The sequence below is a fragment of the Euleptes europaea genome, chromosome 7 (assembly GCF_029931775.1).
Source record: "Euleptes europaea isolate rEulEur1 chromosome 7, rEulEur1.hap1, whole genome shotgun sequence".
In the NCBI taxonomy this organism is placed as follows: domain Eukaryota; kingdom Metazoa; phylum Chordata; class Lepidosauria; order Squamata; family Sphaerodactylidae; genus Euleptes; species Euleptes europaea.
Genome location: NC_079318.1, coordinates 2,574,299 through 2,600,891, shown reverse-complemented (window position 1 = coordinate 2,600,891; position 26,593 = coordinate 2,574,299). Strand labels below are relative to the sequence as shown.

General features: G+C 43.6%; 1 protein-coding gene across 1 annotated transcript in view; it reads right to left on the bottom strand.

Annotated features, from left to right (window-relative positions):
• CCDC28A (coiled-coil domain containing 28A) overlaps window positions 1-23,644 on the bottom strand; it is a 98,531-nt gene extending 74,887 nt beyond the window's left edge. The window contains exon 1 of the mRNA XM_056852539.1: window positions 23,634-23,644. The gene's annotated coding sequence lies outside the window, so the exon portion shown is untranslated. The remainder of the gene's footprint in view (window positions 1-23,633) is intronic.
• Between the last annotated feature and the right edge of the window lie 2,949 nt (window positions 23,645-26,593).

Sequence of the window (26,593 nt, the reverse complement as noted above, 5' to 3'; positions counted from 1 at the left end):
GTAAAGGCCATTTCTTTTTCACCAGAGTAGCTCATTCTCTCTCTGGATTTTGTTTGCTCTTTTCAGTCTCGGTATGAGGCAGTGGGACATGATGGCTGTGTGAGTCAGTGAGCAGAATTCTTTTTTCAACCATGTCTACGCAGATGTATCTGGAAGGTGATAATGCCAGACCTTCTTTATTGTTTGCTCTCAGTAATTGGTAATTGAAGTTTTACCAACTTTGAACATAAGGCTTCAGTTCTTAGGTTTAGATACTGACTTGTTCTCTTTGAATTTGTCTAATCCTTTAAAAAAGTCTATCACATCATCATGAGACAATGGATTGTATCTGTATGTAAATTTAATATTGCCTCAGGAGTTTTAAACAACCACACAATGTCAGGGAGTGAAGTTATGCATAACTCTAATGGTAAATCTTCAACATTTCAAGCAGAAGGTATGTTGAATAGGATGCCTTTTAAAATGAACATATTGTTTAAAAATATTTTGTTGCATGCATTCACACAGCTTACCTTCAGTTATGCAGAGAAGATCCTTGTTCTGTGGTGGCAGCTGCAGCCAACCAACGGTTTTAAAAAGCTGCACAGCCAGTTAGAAGCTCTGATGGGCAATAGCCCCACTGGCCTTACCAACTTTCTAAAAAAAACCCATTTGGATCCCAGGAAAGATGTAGGTGGGTACAGTGGTGCCCACAGGTGCCACTTTGGGTCTGTCTTCCCCTGGTCTGTCTTGTGGAGTATTGTCTACTCTAATTGGCTGTGGTTCTGAAGGCTTTCAAGCATTTCCCCCCTAGCTCTGCTGCCCAAGACAGTTTTAACTGGAGACGCCAGTTCCCCTATTTTCCTTGGTTCTGTGTTAAAACTGTATCAAGTGTGAGGGTCTCTGTCTTTGTGTCTCTGCTTTCCATCACCTGCGGTGTTATCAGTGAACTCGTAAAAGCAGTTCACACCTTCTGGTCTCAGGCGCCAGGCCTGATGGCCCATGTATCTTCCCCCCCGCTGTTCTTCCTGCCAGTACTCCCTCAGGCCGGTGCGGCCTTGGAAGTGTGATAGCCGCACCAGACTTCCTGGGATCCGTCGGATGTTTTGTATTATGCCAAGCTTGTAACTTCCCATAACAATAAGTGTGAACCCCAGTGCCCCAGTGCCCTGGAGTCAATATATTCTGTAAACCCGTATAGCCCCTCACTTGCAACTTTCTACCTGTGCCTGTCTCATCTCCTGAAGGCTTCAATAAATCTATTGTTTCTGTATCAACGTCTGAGCAACTGATTTGGAGAAGCAAACTCAGAGAGGGGGGATCTCTCACATTAAGTTGCAAGTCCTTGCCTCTCGGACTGCAGCTGTACCGTTTTGGACAGAATGTCAGCCGACGAGGACACCACCCCTAACCCCGATGCCCCCAAGGAACCGGACGAGCCGGAGAAGCCGGACCCGAAGGAGGAGGGAGCCAAGCCAAAGAAACCGAAGGGTCGCGCACCCGACCAAGATCGGGACGGACGTCCCCGGGGGCTTACTTATTGGCTGGACTCTCCCAAGGGCTGGTCGCTCTCGCGGACTGCGGCGAAGGATCGCCGGTTGGCCTTCCCCAGCACGGGACTCGAAGGGGACCCGGCCCGCAAAGAGGCCCTCATGGAGGAAGAACGAAAGCAGTGGCAGGAAGACCGCCGGGCTATGCAGGAGCAGATGGAGATCATGCAACGCGTAATGGGTGAGATGGCCACGACCCTAGATGCGCTGAAGTTGCAACCTCCAGCCGGTGCTCCCCCAGACGGGGCGCCGGTAGTTCCGCCCGCAACCCCTGCCCCCCCGGCCCGTCGGGACCTGAAAGTCACGTATGACGGGTCGGGAGACCAGTTGACCTTTTTTATGGTCCAAGTAGACATTTTTATGCGGGAACAAGGCCGAACCTTCGTTTCTGAGGAGTCCCGGGTGCAGTACGTGGCTTCCTTACTGCAAGGGGAGGCGGCTGCCTGGATGGTGTTGCAGTATGAACTCCGCTCGCCGGTGCTGCGAACCCTGGACGAGTTCATGGTAGCACTCCGAAACCGTTTTGAGGACCCGACTCTGGGTGAGCGGGCTAAAGCCTCCCTGATGCAACTGCGCCAAGGGACTAAGTCGGTGGCGCAGTATGCAAGTGAGTTCCAGTCACTGGCTAGCCGAATTCTGGACTGGAGTGAAGCTACCTTGGTACAATGTTTCAGGGAGGGTCTCAACCCAGACCTCCAACATTGGGCCTTCATGCAAGGGAACCCCCCGGATGTGGAAGGTTGGGTTCGCCATGCTGCTGACATCGAGAATCGCAAACAACTCCTGAACTTGTCCAAGCAACGGCTTGGGCGAGACCCCAGGCCCCGAGGTGACCGTGGCCGGGAACTCCGGCAAGGGGGTGGCGGGGGTCTCTCGGCCGCGGAACGCCGCAAGCGGTTCGAGGCCGGCGTCTGCCTGATCTGCGGGGGAAAGGGTCACTTTGCATCGCAATGCCCCTCTCGCTCAGGCCGTCCGACCCCCCCCCGCCAAACCCAGGCCGAGCCGACGAAACCGGCCGCCGACAGCCAGCCTCGCCGCAGAAGTGGACCACTGAGCCGGCGCTCCGGCGCACCCTCCGCTCTCCACGCGCGCCCCCAGGATGGGGCATCCGACTCTACGGTCCCATCGGGGTCCCGGATTACAAATACCGTCTTTGATTCGGACGGCTCCCCGGAAGCCACCACCCCGTCCCCCTCTTCCAGCGAGGAGGAAGAGTGGGAACAGCCGGCAAAAAACGCCGTCGGTCTGCTGTAGAGGGGGCTCCGCAGCAGACCGTCCCTATCGTTGTGCAAGGAGCTCCACCGATGGTAAGCGCCCAAGAGGACAATGTATTTGTGCGTGTTCATCTGTCCCTACCCAAAGGGGGTCCCCCGTTAGAGGTCCCCGCGTTGGTCGACTCGGGGTGTGCCCGCACCATGATAAATGAGGAAACTGCCAAGAAGTTGGGTGTCCGGCGCAAGCGGCTTCCGGGACCCCTCCGTTTTTCCCAAATGGACGGGAGTGACTTTAAACGGGGCCCTGTGACCCACAGAACTGCAGCCGTGATTATGTCCGTGGGGGAACATTGGGAACGGTTGTATTTCACCATCGCCCCTATTGTAACCCCTGTGGTGTTAGGGATGAACTGGTTAAGGGGACACAATCCCTCCATTGATTGGGTTAAACGGGTGCTTTCCTTCCCCGAAAACCCCTGTGGGTTGCATGACAAGGAACGGGTACTCAGAACTCCAGCCGCCGCACTGGTAGGGTCCCCCGCCCCAGTCTCTCCTCAATTACCCTCTGAGTACTCGCAGTTTACTGATGTTTTCGATGTTAGAGAGTGCGACGAACTGCCTCCCCACAGAGAAACGGACTGTGCCATCGAGATTGTAGGGGAAGGCAAACTGTCTAAGGGAAAGGTTTACCCCATGAGCCCTAGTGAAAAGACTGTATTGCGAGACTATCTGGATGTCAATCTGGCGAGGGGTTTCATACGCCCCTCCAAGGCTCCTTATTCAGCCCCAGCTTTCTTTGTAAAGAAAAAGACGGGAGATTTAAGACTGTGTATTGACTTTCGCAGACTGAACGCAGTCACCCAGTCTAATGCTTACCCCCTCCCTCTTATTCCTGACCTTCTAGCACAATTAAAGGAGGGTCGAATCTTCACCAAACTGGACTTGGTAGAAGCCTACCACCGCATTCGCATCAAAGAAGGAGACGAACCCAAAACGGCCTTTTCCAGTTGTTTTGGGATGTTTGAGTACCTGGTCATGCCGTTCGGACTTTCGGGGGCTCCGAGTGTCTTTATGCAATTAATTAATGAAGTTTTGCATGATTTACTGTTTCGGGGGGTGGTGGTATTTCTCGATGACATTCTTATTTACTCTGAGACCATGGAAGAACATGTGCGCCTAGTGCGAGAAGTGCTCCAGCGGCTGCGGGAGCACAAACTGTATGCTAAGGTGTCCAAGTGTGAATTCCACCAACCTTCTATTACATTTCTGGGGTATGTGATTTCCCACCAAGGGTTGGAAATGGACCCCGCCAAGGTCCAGGCGGTGCGGGACTGGGAAACCCCCACTACCCGCCGCCAACTTCAACAGTTTTTGGGGTTTACCAACTTTTACCGGAATTTCATTCCCAACTTTGCCCAAGTTGCGCTTCCCCTCACTGCCCTGTTGCGTACCAAGGACAGGGGGGCTAGCGCCGCACTCCCCTCAGCCCGTCTGCAATGGTCTCCCCAGTGCCAGCAAGCTTTTGAACGTTTAAAGCTACTTTTTTCATCCGAACCCGTTTTGGCTCACCCGGATTGCACCAAGCCCTTCGTGGTGCAGGTGGATGCCTCGGATGTAGCCATGGGCGGGGCCCTATTGCAGAGGGATGAGGGGGGACGGTTGAGGCCATGCGCCTACTTCTCCAAGAAGTTTTCCCAGTCCGAAATCAACTGGGCCATTTGGGAGAAGGAGGCAGCAGCGGTCAAACATGCCCTTACCATATGGAGACACTTCTTAGAGGGGGCCGAGCTGCCGTTCGAAGTGTGCACAGATCACAAGAATCTTGAGGCTCTCAAGGGAGCTAGAAAACTCAATGCCAAACAAATTCGGTGGGCCCAATTTTTTGCAAAATTCCGGTTCACCCTCAAACATGTCCCTGGCAAAGAAAATGCCCTAGCTGATGCTTTGTCACGACTTCCCCAGTATCGCAACGATTTCGATCGCCCCGTCGACTCCCTGTTCACTCCCGAACAGCGAGGGGAAGTCCCTGGCTTGGCCGTCACCACCCGATCCCAAGCCCGCCAACCGGAGACCCCCCCTACGCTCAAAGGTATCCCGGAAGCATTCCAACAGCGACTCCGGGACGCCTCCTTACAGGAGGAGGAGCACCATCTCCTCCCCACTGGCTTGGAACGAACCAACACTTGGTGGGTGCAAGGGGGGAAACTATATGTCCCATCTTCCCTTCGCAAAGAAGTATTGGGACTTGTACATGGGGCCAGGCTAGCGGGTCATTTTGGTTTCATAAAAACGCTTCACCTGGTTCGAAGGCAATTCTGGTGGCCCGGTATGAGATCTGATGTAGAGTTGTATGTGCGCAGCTGCCCCACCTGCGCCACAGCCAAGAAACGGATGGGAAAACCCCCGGGGCTTCTCAAACCGCTTGAGAACCCCTCCCGTCCCTGGGAAGTCATCGCCATGGATTTTATCACCGACCTACCTCCAAGTCGGGGGAAAACGGTTCTCTGGGTTATCACAGACCTCTTTTCCAAACAGGTTCATTTCGTTCCATGTGCAGGTCTTCCTTCAGCCCAGGGCTTAGCTAAACTGTTCATCACGCACGTCCTCAGGCTACACTCGATCCCGAGGAAGGTCCTCTCCGACCGGGGGGTCCAGTTTGTTGCCAAATTCTGGCGGGCTTTCCTAAAGTTAATGGGAGTGGAGGAACAGGGCCTTTCTTCCGCCTATCACCCCCAAACGGATGGTCAAACGGAACGAGTAAATGCGGTAGTAGAATGTTATTTGCGTTGCTATGTAAATTTCCACCAGGACGACTGGGTCGACCTGCTGCCATTTGCCGAATATGCGTACAACAATGCGCCTCATTCCTCTACCGGCTTTAGTCCCTTCCAAGTTATATACGGGACGGATTTTGGCCCTTTCGGTTCTGCCCCCGTCTCGCCAGAGCTCCAGTCTACCCCTGATCTTCAGGAGTGGATTCAGGTGGTTAAATCCACCTGGCCATGGTTGCTCAAAAATCTGGAAAGGGCAAAAAGCAAGTACAAGGAACAAGCAGACAAACACCGGTCTCCGGGATGGGAACTCAAGGTGGGGGAGCAAGTCTATCTGTCCACCAAAAACCTCCGCTCTCTTCGCCCCTGCAAAAAACTGAGCGACCGTTATGTAGGACCTTTCCCCATTACCAGAGTAATCAACGAGGTTACCGTGGAACTGAGTCTCCCTAAGACTCTCAAGGGAGTTCATCCAGTCTTCCATATAAGCCTCCTCAAACCTTATGTAGCAGCTCCCCAGTTCCACCCCCCTCCCGCTCATGAGATTCCTACCGTAGTAGGAGGGGATACCCATTTGGAAATATCCAAGGTTTTAGATTCCAAATGGAAGAAAGGGAAACTGTTTTACTTTGTTCGCTGGAAAAACCTTGGCTCCGCTCATGACGAATGGGTGGCCGCACCCCACATGGCAGCTCCTCGCTTGGTCCGAGAATTCCACCTCGCTTATCCCGATAAGCCTCGTCCTCTCGGAGGGGGGCCTTAAGGGGGGCAGAATGTGAGGGTCTCTGTCTTTGTGTCTCTGCTTTCCATCACCTGCGGTGTTATCAGTGAACTCGTAAAAGCAGTTCACACCTTCTGGTCTCAGGCGCCAGGCCTGATGGCCCATGTATCTTCCCCCCCGCTGTTCTTCCTGCCAGTACTCCCTCAGGCCGGTGCGGCCTTGGAAGTGTGATAGCCGCACCAGACTTCCTGGGATCCGTCGGATGTTTTGTATTATGCCAAGCTTGTAACTTCCCATAACAATAAGTGTGAACCCCAGTGCCCCAGTGCCCTGGAGTCAATATATTCTGTAAACCCGTATAGCCCCTCACTTGCAACTTTCTACCTGTGCCTGTCTCATCTCCTGAAGGCTTCAATAAATCTATTGTTTCTGTATCAACGTCTGAGCAACTGATTTGGAGAAGCAAACTCAGAGAGGGGGGATCTCTCACATCAAGTTAACTTCAGACAAGTGGTCAGTCATTAGTTATCTTCTTTTAAATTAAAAATCCTCAACATTTTTCTTGATATGGAAGATGCTACACCCCAGATGTCTTCAACTGTCCTTTTTTTTTTTAGGTGAGGTTGCCAGTACTGCATACAGCCTTTATCCAAATGCCCTGTGTAAGTTGGTTGAAAGCATTGTTAAAATAATCATCTCTGTAGAAGAACAAGTCTTACTTAAGGCTGAATTTGCATGGCCTTTGTAGAGCAGCGTTCTATACAGCACAAACTTGTGGAAGTTCTTTGATTCATTATAAGGCAGCACCATGTGTTCATCATGACCTGTGCTGCCAGGGGATTTGGATAGAGAGTTATAGAGCTGAGTGTCATCAGCATATTGATGACATCCAATTCCAAAGCTATGAATGATTTCTTCTAAAGGCTTTACACAGAGGTTGAATAACATGGGAGGGATAAGTTTGTGCACTGTGAAACCCCACAGGATAACGCCCATAGTGAAGATCTCCAACAGCAACCTTTGGAGTCCAATCCGTTGGAATGATTCAAACCAGTTTAAGGCACATCCCCTGATACTTACTTCTGTGTGTAAATGCCTCAACAATGGGATGGCTTGATATGCTGTATCAAAGGCTGCAGATAGATCCAGTGGGAGCAACAAAGAAGCATGGCCTTGTTTTTGTACTTTTCTGAAGACCTGGGGTTTCCCCGGGGTTTGCCAAAACTTATGGAGCAGGTTTTTGATCTGCATGGTGGGGGCTCCCTGTGACTATTAGATACATGAAATATATCCCTATGGAAACATCAACAGTTCTCTCTCTCTCTATAATCAACAACTGTATTTTTTTTTTTTTTGCACGATATAAGGCATTGTACACGTTGGAATCAAAGAGATCAGAAAGTTTACAGTAATGTTAAAGTGGCTATACGTGTTGATCTCCCTTATTTGACTTCAGGCAAGACAGCTCAAAGTCTCTTCGGTTTCATCAGACAGTCGTTTTTACGGTTGCTGGTCATAGACATTGTAAGCATATAGCTTGTCACTTGTATTTGATAACAAACACTGCACTGATGAACATGACAGTATGTCCCCTAAGGAAACTTTGATCCGATTAGATCAAGGGGACATGGAAGCTTAGTACGTAGTAGACTGAATAGCTGTGTCAAGAGCTGCCAGTGTTGCAAACAAGAACCCAAGGATATGTGCTCTACTGTCCTTTGTGAAAAGCCGCTCAAAGCCGCAGATTACATGTTTCCTATGGCTATGATATCTTGGACTAGGGAGACCGCACTCATCCAGGCAGTCCGTTGTAGGGGTTACAGAAGCTTCTGGGTCAGGTTTGGCCCTTTCCTTGCCCGCAGTCTGCATTGCCCTTGCCTGACTAGCTTCACCCTTCACTCTTTTTACCTTGCCTACTGAATTTTCTTTAAGCACCAATCTCTGGGATGCAAACCTCCCCCCCCCCCCCCATTCATGAATGTGCCTTCTCTAGACTGCCTTTGGCATCACAACAATCTGCATATTCTCATTCACAGTTATAATGTCATAAGAATGAGAATATTTGTCAGACTATTTTAGATATGATGTATAGAAGAGGATGTAGAATGAAATTAACAAATATGAGGAAAAGGAATAAATGCTATGAGAATCCAGCACTTGTTTGCGTATCCAGGACTGCCATTATACACACTGAGCTCCCAGTATCTATTCTTTTCAGTCTCTATTCTTTTCAGAACTTGGTACAGTTGAGATTTGGATCCAGCTGTTTCCATTTTTTTCTTGGAGCTACATGCTTTTTTCTTGTTACATGCTTTTGTTTTGTTTTCCAAGATTGTTATGCAAATATTGGTTAATTCAATTTTTTTTTAGATCCAGGAAGAATTAGCAGGTGTGTCAATCATTGTCATTCATAAAAATACACAATTGTCATGAATATACATGAGCTGACATAACTGACTGGGAATGTATATCACTAGCAAAGTATCAAAGCAATATTTCCAGAGGTTTGAATTCTCTTGAAGATGGCAATAAAATTGTTTTTCTTAAAAAAAACAAAAAAAAACAAAAAACCAGCAGGCAGTTTTTTTTGAGCAGGCAGTTTAGATATTATGGGATCATTCTCTAGTCTCACCCCTCCCCCATTTCTGTTGTCTTGTGCACAGAACCTCAGTTTCCTACTGAAGTCTACATTTTTTGAAAACTATGGGGATAAGTAAGGAGAAAATTATGGCAGCAATCCTGTGATCGTTTACTAGGGAATAAACACAGTAGGAATGAAGTCCAAGTAAACATTGTTAGGACTGAGGTGTAAATCTTGGCAGTGGTGACGAGATACTCAGTTTTCTCTAGGCCTGATGTTATAACTAATGGTGTGTGAAATTAAACTTACCAGGGATTTTTATTTCCCTGTTGGTACAGACTTTTTTGTGTGCTGTCAAGTCACAGCTGAGAATGGTAACCCATAGGGTTTTCAAGGTAAGAGATGTTCAAAAGTGGTTTGCCATTGCCTGCCTCCGTGTCACGACCCTGGGATTCCTTGGAGGTCACTCATCCAAATACGAACCAGGGCTGACTCTGCTTAGCTTCTAAGATCTGATGAGATCAGGCTAGCCTGGGGCTACGCAAGTCAGGGCTTGATACTAAAATATAGTAAGGCCTTACATGTTTCTGGCTCTAGTAGCCAATAATGTGGTTGGTTTAGTAAGAGATGTTTCCAGGTAAGCACACTAGAACATTTTTGTAATTTGAAGAGAGTCCCTGTTTCTCCCCAGGTCATCAGAGTTCTCTCCAACTGCTTTATTTAGGTATGTGTGAGCATGAAGGTTAGTAAAAAAATGTGGGCTAGGATAACTTTTGTGGTTTTATTTGCATGGCTGCTATGCAATTATATTGTTATTTATTTGGGATAGTTGTATGCCAGCTTTTGATTTTAAAATGTTCATTTGTTCCTACGTGAATATGATTGGTGCCAGCCAGTCTTCACCTCTGTGATTTTGCAGCAGTTTTGCATCTTGGCATTTTTTTAATTTGGGAAACAATTTCTGGTGTGTTTGAAAAGGAACATGTTATTGCTTCCTTATCTTCCTTATCTGAAGTTACCCAGCCAGCTGAGTAGCCAAGATCCCTGGAAGTAGTTATTTGGGAGAAAGCCTTTCACTGGGTAAGAATTATTTGAAAATCTTAAGATTTACAATGCAATCACTTCTAGGCAGAATTACACGCTACTAAATCCAATGATATCAAAGGGCTTAGAAAGGTGTGATGCTGCTTAGGATTGCTCCACCACAAACATCATACATTTGGGTTTATTTTTAATGGTTCTGATTTCAGAGCCCTAGGCCCATACTATAGTCATGTTTTCTCAAACTTTGCTGCGTATTTTAAGATTTAAAAGACATCCACGATATTCTTAGAAATCTATTAAATGTTAGTGTTCTTCAGTCAAGTTCATTTTCGTAAATTAAATATTTGACTTTAGAAATTTTTTTGACTCCTCAAGTGATATTTCTGAACACTGACAGTTCTTTTACAAAAGAACAAGGCTGGCAGAGTACTGTTTTTTTAAATGGCCTTTGTTTGTTAGTATAGCTGATTTGAAGTATGGAAAGATAGTGCAAGTTTTGGATAATTGTATCATGTTACTCCCACATTCAGTTAAAGCTTTTTTGATCCAGCAGAACTTCAGTATTCTGTTGCCACCTGGAGATTAGTATGGACTGCTCAAGGCTAGTGCTGAGATCCCACTTGTGGAGCATGCATGATATGCATGTACATGACAAAGAAGGTGCTCTTCTTTGCCAAAGAACGGAATTCACTGGATTTCTCTTCTCTCCACCCCTTTTTTTATTCCCAGTGGAGTTGGTGTGATGGATAACCTTTAGTTCAGCCTTCATGTTCCCCCTCGAGGTGCAGCAGCAGATCCCTGCGTACAGGGGAGTATGCTAAGTCCCAGTGACATCAACCAAAGGGAGGCTGTGGAACCTGGGGGAGGTGGGAGAGGAGTTTTGGAGACAGAGAAAGATGATGAAGAGATACAGAGGTAGGCTTAACATGGAAAGGATAGGTTAAGGTATTCTGGGTTAAGCAAAGTAAGCTGTCTCAGGGAGCTAGGAGTTTAGGCTTTCGGTACTGGATTAGGGTAGGATCAAGAAGTTACATTCTATCTATGATCGAGTCCTAAGGTAAATTGAACTGGGTAAATGGGGGAATGAACAGAGTTAAATCACTTATTGAACGCTACCATTCTTCAATAATTTATGAGGGGGGACAGGCCCCTTTAAGAAGCCTTTGTGTCGTGTGGAGGAAAGTCACTAGACCCAAAAGGAAACTTACAAGGACTCTGGTTAAACTTACAAGGACTCAAAACTTACAAGGACTCTGGTTAATACATTTCCCCTGTAGGGTTACCAACTCTGGGTTGGGTAATTCCTAGATATCTGGTAGTAGAGCTTGGGGAGGATGTTTTTGGGGAGGGGAGGTACCTCAACAAGGTATGATGCCATACAGTCCACCTTCCAGAACAGCCATTTTCTCCAGCGTAAGCTAATCTCTGTAGTCTGGAGGTCAGTTGTAATTCAGCAAGATCTCTAAGCCCCACCTGGAGATTGGCAATTCTGTTCCCCTGCAAACACAGCTGTTAAAGGGGTCAAGTGCAATAAGTAGTCCCCTTCTCGGTAGTACATGGGAAAGAGGTGGTTCTTTTTTGACCAGTCAAAAATTGGCTCTTATACAAATGTTCCAGGCAGTACTGTGAGGCCATTAAACTATTCCCCCAGGATCATATGGATTTTTGCCCTCAGCACTGTCTGGTATGTTCAGAGCCAAGAGCAGGATACAGTGAGCATGAAGCTCTAGGTGTCAGATAGGAAGAGGTTTTCCCATTTAATTCCCCCCTCCCATCATTGACATTCTATTTTGACAGTCATCTAGGTGTCAAATACTGGTTCACTTGTCTCAGCTGCTGGAGTGGAGTTTTGTTCAGCTATGAACCCCGTATAAAACTGGACTTTCTGTCAGGTAAACGGTTTCTCCCTTACAGTCTGTAACGTGAGTATTTATTTACTATATTTATACCCCACCATTCTTCCCGACGGGGATCCATAGTGGCTTTCATCATTCTCATCTAGATTTTTCGCCCATCCTCAGTTCTTTCTTGATCACATTGAAGTCTTGATGGAAATGGTAAACTGGATCTATGAATGACCCTAGCCGCATACATATGCTCTGATTTCATATTTGATATATGAGCATAAAGAAAAAATGGGTGCCTGTTCTCTGTCCCTGGCCTCCCCGCAGTTGCTGGCTTATGGTCATATTGTTGGCACATGGAGGAAATGTATGCACATGGGGCACTATCTGGTGGTCAAGAGTGCTACTTTTCATATGCTCCCCATGATTGGGACTAACTTACATGTGTGTACTTCCTCTGCTCATAGACTCCATGTTCTTGAGCTGGTGACCACATGGAGTCCAGGAGGGGTGGGGCCTGCATGCTTGTACCCATTCCTCCTCTATGCCCATTGACTGAATGTGCAGTTTGAACATATGCAGGACAATCTCACTGCTGGAAAAGCAGTTGCTGTAGCAGTTTTTGTTTTGTTGCTGCAGATGACTGCAAGAATGTTAGGCAACAAGCTGTTGTTCAAATAGAAGTCATGACTACATTTTTTTTACCATTATTCTGTTCGGTTATATGAACATATACAAATAAATAAATAGAAACAATTGCTTTATTAATTATGGAATAAGGAGAAACCAGAAATACTAGTAGGATTTCATAGCCTCCATAATCCTCACAGACTTCAGTTAAGGCTTTTGTTAGGAGAGGTTTTAGTTTGAGAATTGAGCGGAGAGTCTCCGAGTAATGAGTTCAGATTTACAGCAGAGCCGAATTAGTTTCAGGATCATTGTATTAATTTACTCCAGATGTAGGAGATTATATTTGAGGCATGAGTAAGAGCTGTACAAAAATGGTTTTAAATTTGACTGCTTACAAGCACATGCCCTTTTGATTGAGTTTTGGCTTTTTCAGAACCAATTTGCATGGCATTTTAAGATAAAACACTTCACCTGCCCTTTCTTCTATTAGAAATGAGTGGCAATGAATCTTCTAAGTGATTTTGCACAAAAATCATTTATTTGGGAGGGAGGCTCAAATTACAGATTGCTTAACATGTTTTTGTGCACCTTTGTGTAGGATTAATGCAGCTTGTTAGCATGACAGATGTTCAGGAAAACACTTTGAAAGATAGAAACTATTTACTGTTTTGGTTGTGAAGTATACTGCAGCTATTTCAAGAATAAAATTATGGACTTTTTAGGCACCTGGGATATATTCAATAACTTGTAGGTAGCAGAATATGTAGGAATAAACTATCTTACATTTTAATCACAAAGTTGGCCAACTCTTTGGATACCTAAGAGTTTTTCTTAAGAGGAATACAAAATATATAGATGCTGGGATAGCAGTGGAGGAGAGGAGAAGGCAAGGTTTGCAGCTGGTTATCCGTGCTGTATGCAAATGCTTTTGGTTAAATAATACAACTTCTATTTCAGGCTTGTGTTATAAAGAAGTGGGTGAGGCATGGTCAAAAGAAAAGAAGCCGCGTCAACAACCTGATGTATTTCAGAAGTCTTTTGCACCCGTGAATTGCATTGTTTGAAGTGAGCACAATACTGTGGTAACTTACTTACTGAAATTGGTGGTTTCTATCTGTTGCCGATCATTAGGAGAACTTAGAGCATTTTGAGTTGCATAAAATATTATCTGTGTTCAGCCTCTCCGTTTTGTAATTAATTTTACATAATGTTTATGTATCTCCCTTCATATTGTTAATCTACTTTATTAACTATTCTCAGATGAAAGATGCTAAAATGAGGATCATATGTTTAGATAGGACCATATAGACATTACATGTTTTGTGTCGGCTTCTCCATCTTTATAGTCATCCAGAAAGCTTTGAACATATTGATGCCATTTAAAAGAGAACTGAAGCTGTCTGACAACAGATGTGTACAGAAATATTTAAGCTTTTCTTATGGCTTCCCAGAGCAAGCCTTTCAAACTCTGGGACAGACATTTCTGGCATCTAAGTGCAGAAGTCATATATCTCTCATGTGATTCCCATGATTAGGAATAGAACAGCTTTGCTAAATTAACACAGCACATTCCATAGTTTCTGTTTTCATTGTATCCATTACAAATGCTTTCCTGACCTAGTCTATTTTAGCAAACTTAATACTGTTCTGAGCTTTAAAAAATGATTTTTTTCCAGCACGACTGCATAGTCCTAACTATCATATCTGTTTTCTTTAAAGCCCTCTTCCCTTACTCTCTGACACATTATATACTATAATATTCCTAAATTTCCTGAGACCCTCTGGCCATGTTTTAGACTACAACTCTTAATTTATGTGTTGATAACCAAGAAATGTTATAAGTCAGCCAGGGAAGGGAGATTAAATTCTAATAGATATAGGATAATGGGAAAAGTGGGTGTGTAAATCGTATTTGTCTGTGTAGGGTTATGTTTTTGTGTGTGGATAGTTTCTGCCTTTAGGATAGGGATTGACTGGTGATGAATGTTTGTTAGTATGTGGTGAAAAATCATCATTATGCTCAAAAGAACACTCTGTCCACAGCTAAATTTTTGAAAACTTTAATTATACCTCTCATATAGCCAATTTGGCTGTGAACAGTGTATTTTTTAAAACCAAGGATTTTCTTTTGCTAAGAGTGAGGTGGCCAAGTTTGTGGAAAATACCAACTTATTCAGGACTGTTGAAACTTGAAGCGAACTGTAGAGAGGTTCAAAAAGGTTTCTCCCAATTGAGTCAGTGGGCAACAAATTGGCGAATGAGCTTCAATATAAGAGTAAAATAATGAATATTGTAATAAAAAATTATTAACTTTACATCTCTACTAATACTGAGCAGATGGTGAACAACTAGAAAAGAGGTCTTGGAATCATGATAAATAGTTAAAGTAGTGTACAAAGGCAGTGAAGAAAGCAAGTTCTATGTTGTAAATTATTATTATTATTGCATATATATCCCAAGGAGGTTAGGGCAGTGTACACTGTTCTTCTTGCTTCAGTTTTGTCTTAATAACAACCCTGTGAGGTAGGCTAGGCTGAGAGAAAACAACTGGCCCAGGATCACCCAGTGGAGTGATCTGAGTGGAGATGAGAATTTGGGTCTCCCGAACCTTAGTCTGGCACCCTAACTAGTGTGCCACATTTGTTCTCATTCATGAAAGGAATTGAAAATAATGCCTTATAGAAATCTGTCATAGAGGTCTGTGTGAGTCAGCTGAATTAGGAATACAGTTGACAATATATTGCAAAAAAGAAAGTAATGTGAAAGATGCAGAAAAGGGCAACCAAAATGATCAAGGAGTTTAGACACCTTGCCTATGAAGAAAGGCATAGGATTTGGTCTCTGTTTGTGTGTTTGAGGGTGTTCTGCCTTTTAGTTGGGTAATTTGGACCTCTTCAGCCCCTATAGAATTGAGAGAGTGGCTGAAGAGTGGAGTTCAGTGTTAGTGTTTGCTGTGTTCTGAGACGATAAACCTAATTATGAACCTCATTTCTTACCACTACCAGGTCCAGCACTTCTCAGATGAAATTATTTGGAAATAATTTGGTTTAGAAAAAATGATGATGATGTACATGGTGGAAGCTTATAAAATTACTACCATGTGGATTAAATAGACAGGTTTTTCTCTTCTCTTTGCATAATGGAGTCAGAACATTGAAAAGGAAATTCACTATTCATAATAATGAATTATGTAACACAATATAGGGCGTTGACTAGTAACTTTGTTGGCTGTAAAAGGGGATTAGACAACTTCCTGAAAGATAGGACTTTCAGTGGCTATAACCATCACAGCTAAGTGGAACTTCCAGGTTCAGAGGCAGAATACCAGTTTCAGGGGCGGGCAGAGCAAGTAATGCAGGAGTCTTATTTCCTTCAGTCATCTACTGCTGTTGGAAATAGGAAGTTGTACAAAGAGACACCTTTGGTTTGATCCAGCACAGTGTGTGCTGTCACTTTCTCCCCCTCTCTCTGGGGTAAAATGGTCATCATGGCCACCAGGGAAAATCTTGATGGGTCTGGGGGGGCACCTCTCCTGAGCAAACCATGGCAGAAGTGAAGTCTTGGCATGAAAGCTGTTTGGGTTCTCTACTGAAGGGAGGTTTAGACCCTTTTGGAACTTGCTGGTCCAGTGTTGCATTAATCATTGAACTGAAATCCAGCAAGTAATTTCAGAAGAAGAGTGTTGGTTAAGGATTGTACGGAACAAATTGCAGCAAGCCCTAATCACACTATAGACCTTCTTTCCTCCTTTATGTAGGAGGAAGGTTTGTTGTCAGTGTTCATTTTCTGTGTTAATTTGCACTATTAATCTGGAAAAATGTGGTGTTTCAGCAGTCTCTTTGGCAATTGCTTCCAGATGTGTTAGAGAACTAGAGAAGAGAAACCTGTCTATTTGCTTGAAATAGGGAGTGGAATCAAAAGCTGCATTGGGATTTGTTGTTACCTTCTTAGTATCCCCAAGAAAGATTCACCTCTTTTATCGCTTCCTGATTCCTTCCACTATGTTTATGCACACTACTCCTAAACAAAATCCATGCAATACCCTTTATTAGTAGGGTTGTCAGGTCCCCCCCTCCTCCGGCAGGAGGTTTTTGGGGCTCAGGTGAGGGAAAGATTGCATGTGGCCGCGCCAATGTGATTGCATCACTTCCAGTTTACCCCCGGAAGCGCCTCATCGCAAGGGGCCTTTTACCACTCAGACTGGCAGTTTGAGTGGTAAATGGCCCATTGCGATGTGGCGCTTCCGGGTAAACCAGAAGTGACATGGTTCGGCGGGCATGTGCATGCATTGCCTGCAGGCCCTCAGCTGGTCGGCGGGCAGCCAGGTGGATTGGCGGGCGTTTGCCCACCACCACCTGGCTCTTGGCAAACCTATTTATTAGGGTAAATCAAAATGATGTAAAACATTGTATGATCTTTTGAATTATTCAGATATCTTAATCAGGCTAATGTTAAAACACGACAAGGGAGAGGAAAAAAAATGTTTCTTTCCATGATCTTGAGTCCCTTGTTCTTCTCCTGTAGTAGGGGCAGGCAGGCCTGGGAAGCACAGGGGGGACAGGGTGGAATTGGTATTGGACACCCTTGACCTTGGGGAAGAAGATATTGGCAACAAAGACAGCCTCTGTTATGAAAATAAAAAACAGTGCGTTCCGTGGGAATTACTTTTGTTCAGTGTATAGATTGTAGCCACTGTTCTTCTGTAGATTCATATAGTCATGTATGACGGTTCAAAGTCTGCTTAAAGGTTTCCACAGTAGCCAACAATTACAGTTTGGCAAGTTAAAGATTTGTAAAATGAAATAGTTTCTGGAAGCTGGAAAGGAAATGCCTTTCCACTAAATTTCAAGAGACTGTTCTAGCGAATTGCAGTATCTAACTGCTGCCAACATACAAACCAAAAAAGAAATTTATCTTAGTTACAGTACTCTTCTGCAGTATTTGTCTTGGCTTCCTCATGCTCTATACTAGGAATCAGCCTAGCTGAGTGTTTCCCTCCTAGTGTTCACTTCTTGCTGGTATCTGGATACAAAGTAAGAGTTTGTTTAGTAGAAAGGATGTTCATTAGCACAATGTCTTGCCAAACCTTCTCAGAATTCCCCCCAAAGCAAAAGTTGTTCTTGTGTTTATTTTAAGGAAGTGTGGTTCAATGGAAATAAACATGGGTTTGGATATTAGTAGACACCTGTTAAGCTTATTTTTGTTTTTAAATTGTAGTACTTTGAAATGATTAATTCTGTTCTTTACATATGTGTTGCTGTCTTTCAAATGTACTTGGTATGGCCTTTTCAAACAGTGTTAAAATCTATAGAAAATATTTTGCACATGAAATAAAGAAATTTGAATTTTTCTGAATGTAACTGGAGACCCTGTCTATAAAGGGTCCCTTCCACGATAGTATTTATGCTTAGTCAGAAAATAGTTTCGACTTTGATGTGTATATGATGGCTATGGAAAATAAGTTATGAATGTTTCCAGGTCCCATGGAGGGGCTAGCTTTGCAGCAGAATATGGCTATCCTTTCATTGACTATGCATAGCATAGGGCCTATTCAGGAGAGAATTCTCCTTAGCCTGCTATTTTGGGACAGCAGGTAGCAAGTTTGTTTTTATTTCTGTTTTGTTTTATTTCTTTTTTTCTTGACTTCATACGTAGTGGGAACCCTAAGTGACTTGCAACACAAAAATGTACAACAATGTAGAAGAAACAAATGAACAGGAGAAGCGAAGGGGGAAGGCCTCTATGTGCAGAGCAGGTCTTCCTTTTTCTTCTTCTCTTCCAGGAGATCTTCTCGCTGGTTCTAGTCTACAATTCTCAGGGGAAATTGAAAAATTGCTGTTTTGTAATATTTTGGGTTGTACAAATTTTGAGTTGTATTTTACAGCTGTATTTAAAAAATATATCAAAATTTTATTCATACTGTAGCACTGCAATGAAAATATCAATAATATTTAAATAAAATGTCAAGCAAAAATTCAGCCGTTTTTGGAGTTCAAGAGAATCCCAGAATGAAATTTGCACATCATTTTTATGCTGATTAATATTTTGCAGGGATGTGAGAAAAGAACAACACTTAAAATAATTTAGGCACAAGGAAAGCAACCACTGTACTATTCAATATGTCTAATTCTCAACACATTGCCAGATCTGTGAATACTTAAATCGAGAGCCTTGAGCCTTGAAAAGACCAGTCAAATCTTTCTACAAACCTGAGAAAAGCTCCAGGTTTGCAGAAAATTCTGAAGAATACACTGGGGGTCAACCCCCCCCCAAAAAAATAAAAGTGGTGCCTGTAACGTTAAGAAACAAATGTCCTCTATGGTTATTGCTAGGCAATCACAGCAGTATGGACAGTTGAAGCCTTGGTTTCTGTCAGTGAAAAGCAGGGGAGAGGGCAGGACACTTTTGGCCATTGTGGGAGAACTCAGGGTTAGATCAGGCAGAAACCACTAGGTAACTCGCTACCACATGAGTTCCATGACTTGCTCAGGACCAGCTTCTCACTACTGTTCAACAGCAGCAACCCCATGGGAGCCAATGTGTTGTAGCAGTTAGTGTTTCAGACTAGCATGTAGGGAGACCCAGATTTGAATCCCTGCTGTACCATGAAAGATTGCAGGGTGACCTTGAGCCAGTCACACACACACACACAGCCTAATTTATAGGGTTTTCCAACCACCAGCTGGTGGCTGGAGATCTCCCGCTATTACAACTGATCTCTAGGCAACAGAGATCAGTTCCCCTGGAGAAAATGGCCGCTTTGGCAATTGGACTCTATGGCATTGAAGTCCCTCCCCTCTCTAAACCTCGCCCTCCTCAGACTCCATCCCCAAAATCTCCAGGTATTTCCCAACCGGGAGCTAGCAACCCTACTAAGTTACCTCACAGGGTTGTTGTGAAGATAAAATAGAAGAGAATGATGTAAGCTGCTTTGGGTTTTCATTGGGGAGAAAGATAGGGTATAAATATAGTAAATAAATACTAAATATAGCTGAAGATGTTGGTGGGGGGGGCAGATAACATTTAGGTTGGTTGTGTGGAAAGGTGAGGATGTGCGGGTTGCCAGGAGGAGGGAAGGGAAATGAGATGCCCTTCTCATGCCTGTTTGGATTTACCATCATGCAGCCAGGCAGCTGGCACTGTGAATCTCTGTCAGACTTTCCCCAGGAAGAGGTTGCCAGGGGTAGGGAAGGAAGGGAAACTGAATTTAGGGTGGTTGACTGGTGGGTAGGAAGGAGAGAAAGAAGCGAGAAAAGGGAGAGGTTGTGGTGGCTTTCAGGGAAAGAAAAGAGGAAATAATGTGGGAGGGAAAGATGAGACGCCTCCTGCAAGTTCCTGCTTGTTTGTATTCTAATTTCAATGAAGAAAAAGTAAGTCTGTCTTGAACTCTTAAGATTTAACAGCTTGCTGGATTTTGGGCAACTTGTAAAGGGAGAACAAAGAAGTGTCTGTGAATCAAAGCATGTAAACAGCTCCAATCACTATTTTATTACGATTAGATGGAGTGTTAAAGTAGAGACAGAAGACTGCTTGTTTCCTGAAGCCAGTAGGTATACAATCTACCTTGTCACATAGAAAACATGTGCAGGCCTTCTATTTTATTTGCCTGTGTATATGCTGCTGTGTAAACAGCTGTGTATCAGTTTATTTCTTGAGCATTCGATATTAGTTCTCTTGTGCAAAATTTTTGACTGCTTTTTGTGTGACACTTTTTAGTTTTCTTGTAGGCTACTCTTTTAAACAGAAATGTTTAATTTACATCCATGAACTATACATCCCTTCTTGTGAAAGCTGCACTCCATTTAACTGTCATCCATTTAATTATTTCAATATACAGTTGCAGTGCTGAAATCATCCCTGTGCCCCACTGAGCTTTCTGAACTTTTCAGCTGTGGTTGACTTAACATCAGAGAGTGTCCATGTGAAAATCTGTAGGATCTTTGGCTTCCTCAGTTGATTGGTTCTCGTACTCCATGTCCTTGTTGTTGGTACACATGAAGCTGCCTTAGGCTGCATCAGACCCCTTGGTCTGTCAAGGTCAGTATTGCCTACTCAGACTGGCAATGGCTCTCCAGCATTTCAGGTGGAGGTCTTTCACACCACGTAGTCTTTTTAGCTGGAGATGCCAGGGATTGAACCTGGGACCTTAAGCATGCCAAGCAGATGCTCTGCCACTGAGCCACAGACTCCCCAAGGGGATTAATTGCATATTCCCTGGGAGGGGCTCACTTGCTCCTCCCCTTCATCAGTTTCCCTAAATCTAGTGAGAGTTGTTTTTGCCTTGTTCTCATTTATAGTATAATGCTGTTGAAGCCCTGATATTGTGTGCAGATCCCCCAGGTCACAGAACTATACTATATTCTGTAACAACTACTATTATTTACAGTTACATTTTAAAACATACCTTTTCTGGGTTTCAGTTTTCCTGGTGAATGACCAGATTTCTTCAAGAGTTTGCATTGTCAACTTACGTTTCAAGGCTTCAAAAGAAGACTCCTGATTTTTTCATGTAACTATGCCTTGCATTTCCTGCTTCATCCCAGGCATAAGAATATTAAAGTGATAAAAATAAATGGACTTTCCTTCAATAACTTTTTAAAAGGATACTAGACTTTTCCTCTACTTTGCGTTTTATACAGAAGATGAAAATAAACAGAACTATTCAAATTATGTGAATCCCAGTGTGGTTTCATTTTGTTCGTGATGGATGTGAAAGCTTCCCAATATCTTCCCCCCCTTGTAAAGTCTTCCTTGTAAAGGAAGGGAGTAGTAATTTATGGTTCAAGTCTCTAGGGTATTTTGCCGCAGAAGATTTCTATATTATGTAGCCACAACCACATCCACACCCAGTCTTGAAGTACAAATGTGAAACATGAGATGCAGACTTGGCAGGCCCTTAGATGTGGTGCTTTCTCTTGGGACTGTTTGAGCAAAACCCATTTTTGAGTGCAACCCCCCCCCCAAAAAATTAGACTAGCTTCAGTTTTGGATTCAGTATCCTGCTGAAGACAAGATCACTGGCAGGGACAGCTTGTAAGAGTTAGAGCAGAACAACATGCTCTCTCCATAAATTCATGTGCCTAACCCTTCTTTGCTGAGATTGCTGGGGGCATTACCTTGCCTTTCTGTTCTGTCCTCCCTGCCCTTTTCCATCAGCCAGGCTTCAGGTTCACTAAGGGATGTCACAAGATGATGCCACGGGGAATTTTGAGGAGGCTCCTCTCCTAAAGAAATCCGGGCAGTGTCCTTTCCGGAGCAGCTAGCCATTCATTGCCATCTTGAGTCCCCTAGGACAGATGTTCTATTTTGCTGAAGAGGCTGGGTATTTGTAGATAATCAGAATGTTTTAGTCACCTAATGGAAGCATAGGGTTGAACAGAATTGGGGATAATGAAGCAGACAACTTTAAAGCTTATATATGAAATGCTTTTATGAGTGTTTCAGAAAGGAAAATTATAATATTAAAAGTAGAGTACGTATTTGTGTCTTTCCTCTCTTAAGATTGACACATACTCTGGTTCCTAGATGTGTCATCACAGTTCTTTTGTATATTCTTTTTCAGGATATAATTTCTGACTTCAAACATGGCACCTGTTGGCTTTTCTCTACCATTCAGTATAAATTATCCTCAACACCTACCACTTTACCCTAAAGCAAGCTTGGTTAGGCCTCTCTAGTTTCAAAGGCAGTTATTTGCATCTCTGTCTTTAATTTCCTTTTGTTACAGAGCTTTCTTTCCTTTTCCTTTGGAATATTGCCATGTGGAACATCTAGTCTTCCTGTGTTGCTACATTTGCAAAGGTACAAATTTGTGTGGCAAGGAAACGTGAATTGTTTCATGCTGCCATCTTGTGGTCATACCTGACATTTGTAATACTAGCATGCTTGGAGAATACTTTCCTGTATGCATACTGTAAAAAGTTGAGACGCTTATGGGACCTTAAAGACGGAGGTTTCAGAAGTTTCCCATTGGAAGCCGGATTTCAAAATGTTACCATTGTTTATGTCAAATTCGTGCCCATTTATTCTTCTGTGCAGAGACTACTCTGTCCTGGGTAAACTGCAGAAAGGCATTTTTCTTTTCTTTTTTGTTATAAAATATTTTTTTATAAATATAAACAGAACAGATGGAAAAGAAAAAAATAGAAACCATATCACAGCAGCAATTTGTGCCCATTTATTCTTCTACTCTGTCCTGGGTAAACTGCAGAAGGGCATTTTTCTTTTATTTTTTGTTATAAAAGATTTTATTTTTTATAAATATAAACAGAACAGAGGGAAAAGAAAAAATAGAAACCATATCACAGCAGCAACTACAATTACATCAATAGAAAAAGAGAAGAAAAAGTATCCATATAATATAATAAACAATGATATAATAAACAATAAATGATGATAGCAACAATAATGAGCAGAAAAAAGTGGTATAATATTAAGCATTGAATGGTGATGATCATAATAAATTTAAGCATAACTTTCATAGGATACCCTATACAATACTTGATAAATCTCATAATAATGTTAGACAATATGAAATGAATTGTGATGATATAGAATTTAAAAAAACTTGCAGTGGTGATTACTATTATAAATCTAAGCATAAATTTCTAAAAATACTTCCTGAATATTAAAAATTGAGTTCATCTATTATCATCTAGCCATAATATTTGTAGATGACAGAAGGGCATTTTTCTAGTTTCTATAGCTTGCTAATATGAACTTTTAGCTTGTGTATCCTAATAGAACACAAGGCTTCATTAAAAACAGTGTGTATCAGTGAAGAAATTAGAAGGGATGTTCTACGTTGTACCACTTTTAGGAATCCTCCTTGGCTTCCTATTATAACTACTTTATACTGTGGATAGGGAACCTTTTTTCCTAATGGAGCATTTCTCCCCCCCTTCTTCCTCATGTATACTTTTGTTCTGAAATACATGGGACAGTTCACATAATCTTGACCCAACTTCTTCCAGTTTGTTTGTACTTGGCTGGCAAGCTTTTATTAGCCAAGGATATGGATCCAATCTACAAGTGGTGGTTTTCCAGGACCTTTTCAACATCCATTAGGGAGAAGCCAACAGAATCCGTCCAGGAAAACACCAGACAGCACTCCTCTGCAGTTCCCAAACTACCAGTCTAGATGAAGAGGATCTGCGCAATTTTATCAGCAAAAATTGAGCAAAAGTGACAGCTAATTGCCAATTCCCTCTCATTTTTGAATGATTGAGCCATGTATGATTCTGCTGATGTAACGACATGGAAAAGTAACATCTGCTACTATCACTACCACCTCAGGCTTTCAGATGAGCTCTAAAGCATGCTCTGATTCTTCCACTAACAATGATCTAGCTGTCACCCTGTCCTCTTTAGATCACCCGTGCCCATAGTAAACCACATGGCTGGGTTCCTAAACAAGAGAGGGAGGGGCAAAGCTGGTTCATCCAGCTCGGTATTCTAGGCTTGCACAGGGGCATCAACAAAGCTGGTTGATTGGACTGGCAAAATCCCTCATGGCATCATGGGATCCAGCTGGATCCAGCAGTCTCAGAGTCTGAACTAAATCCCACCCTTTTCCCTTTGCTGCCTCCCCATAACAGTGCCACTGAATTCAGTCTACCATCAGCAGAGGTAACTTGCTCATCATTCTGAGTTACTATTTATCCTCACAACAATATAGGCTGTAAATGATTACTTATTCCCATTTTACAGAAGGTATATGGAGGCTAAAAGTGACTTATTTATTTCTTCATTTGAAGAAATGTGCAGAAGTGTGGAAACAGAGCGTTGTGGTTGTATCTCAGTCTGGTACATTAATGATTACCCAGTATTGCTTGGTTTAATTTTTCACAAGCACATAAAAAACAGTGTTTAATGTGTTCCATCTAGGTCAGTATGATCTGGGTTCAAATCCATGTTTGGCTATGTAACCTGCTTACTGGGTGATCCAAGTATGCCACACTGAGCATTTAGAGGAGGAGTAGAATAATAGTTCCCTGACCTGGATGGCCCAGGCTAGCCTGATCTCGTCAGATCTCAGAAGCTAAGCAGGGTCAGCCCTGGTTAGTATTTGGATGGGAGACCACCAAGGAATACCAGGGTTGCTGTGCAGAGGAAGGCACTGGCAAACCACCTCTGGTAGTCTCTTGCCTTGAAAACCTCATCAGGGGTCGCCATAAGTCGGCTGCGACTTGACGGCACTTTACACACACACACACACACACACAGAATAATAGTGTAAATATTAAAAATGGAAAAGTGACAAAATGTCTGTGGAATCATCCTATTTGTGTGGGCCTATAATACTTCGTAAATCTGAAAAACATATTTGTGTCGTGTTTTTCTTCTTGTTTTCAGATGATTTTTGTTTAACTGATACGTGAGGTAGGCTGTACTTTTAAGACATTGGAATGTAGACTGAGTGAGCTTGTGATGAGCAGTGTCTGAGTAAGCATGAGTAATGTTCATGGTGGACAGATTTCATGTTTACAGATGGCGTGGAAAGAGGTGCAACTACAAACAGGGCAACTTCTTTTGATTTTGGTTAACCTTGAATATGTCCCTTGGCTGGCTAAGCAAGGAATTCTGATACCTGAAAATAATTTTTTTCACCCTTAAGGAAATTTGTATTCTTCAAAATTACTTCAGAGAATCTTAAAATGGTACAACAGAGGTCTGTTTAAGTTAGTGTCAGAGCAGTGCCAGAAACATGCATCAGTCAGATGAGGGAAATGAATAGTACCATCTAAAGCAGAATTAAACCTTTGTAAGCCAATTCACTTCCATGAATTTTGAAGGGTGCTTAGGATGGCACTGTAGGAAATAAACTTAACGGAAATGTGCAGAACATCACTATACCTAATTCTGACATGGTAAAATCTGTGGCTGCTTAAATCCAGAGACTAGAGCCATGAAGGAATACAACATATTGGTACAAATCTGCAAACATCCTAGGTTTGCAAAAAAACAACAACCCAGAAATCTAAAACAAACAAAAACAAATAAAAGAAGCCGCACCTGTAGCTTTAAGAAATGAATGCCTTCTGTACAGTTCTTCAGAGTATTCTTCCCACCTTTTCTTTATTTTGTCCTGTTCAGTTAATGTATTTCCATGCTGATCATTCAGCATGCCTAACCGTGCTTTAAATTTCCCTTTGATTTCTTGGATCTTGTGGAACAGATCTCTTGTTCTTCCTTTTTTGTTCTCTTCTATTTCTTTACACTGATTATTATAATAGGTCTCTTTGTCTCCACGTGTGAGTCGCTGGAACGTTGCACTTAGACTTTTGATTCTATTTCTGTCACTTTCTACTTTTGCTTCTCATCTATCTCTGGCAATTTTAAGAGTTTCCTCAGACATCCACCGAGGTTTTTCTTTTCTTTGGCTACAGGAATAGTCTTTGCACATTCTTCCTTGATAATATCTCTAGTTTCCACCCGTAGTTCTTCAGGTTTACATTCACTTGAACTCAGTAATGCAAATCTATCCTTACATGGTCTTTAAACTCTTCTGGAATATTGCTTAGATTGTATTTTGGTGCTATGAATGTTTTGGTGTTTTTCTTAAGCTTTATCTTGATTCTCGATATTAACAATTCATGATCTGTACCACAGTCGGCTCCTGGTGTTGTTTTTGCTGAGAGAATAGAGCTTAATCCTCTGCTTCCAATTATGTCAGGGGTGGGGAACCTCAGGCCCGGGGGCCGTATGCGGCCCCCGAGGACATTTTTGTGGCCCTCGGGAGCTTCGGGGCCCTGCTGCAGAGGCGGGGCGCAGGGCGGCCGTCCCAGAGGGTGTTCCTGGTGCCAAGGCTTACAGCGGTGCTGCAGTGCCCTTTGGACCTCCTCTCGCCGACTGTCGGCTGTTGAGCAGCGAGAGGGAGGGGGAAAGAGGCTGGCGGCTCCCGGTGGCAGAGCATGCATGCAGGAGCCGATTGGGCTTCGGGGGGGGGGCCTTTTGTGGACTCTGGGGAGGAGAGGGCATGGAGACTGGGGCCCGGTCGCACGGGGCTCTGTGCGCCGCCGGGTGTGTGTGTGGGCAGGGGAGGCTGCGGCCATGTCGCGCGGGGCCAGTGTGTGTGTGTGTGGGGGGGGGGAAGGCTTTTCTCTCTTTTCTTCCTCTTTTTCTGTCACTCTTTCTCCTTTCTCTCCCTCTCTTTCTCCCTCTTTTTCTGTCTTTTTCTTTGTCTCCCTCCGTCCTTTTCTTTCTTTCTCCCTCTCTCTCCATTTCTTTCTCCCTTTCTCTCCCTTCCTCCCTTTTCCT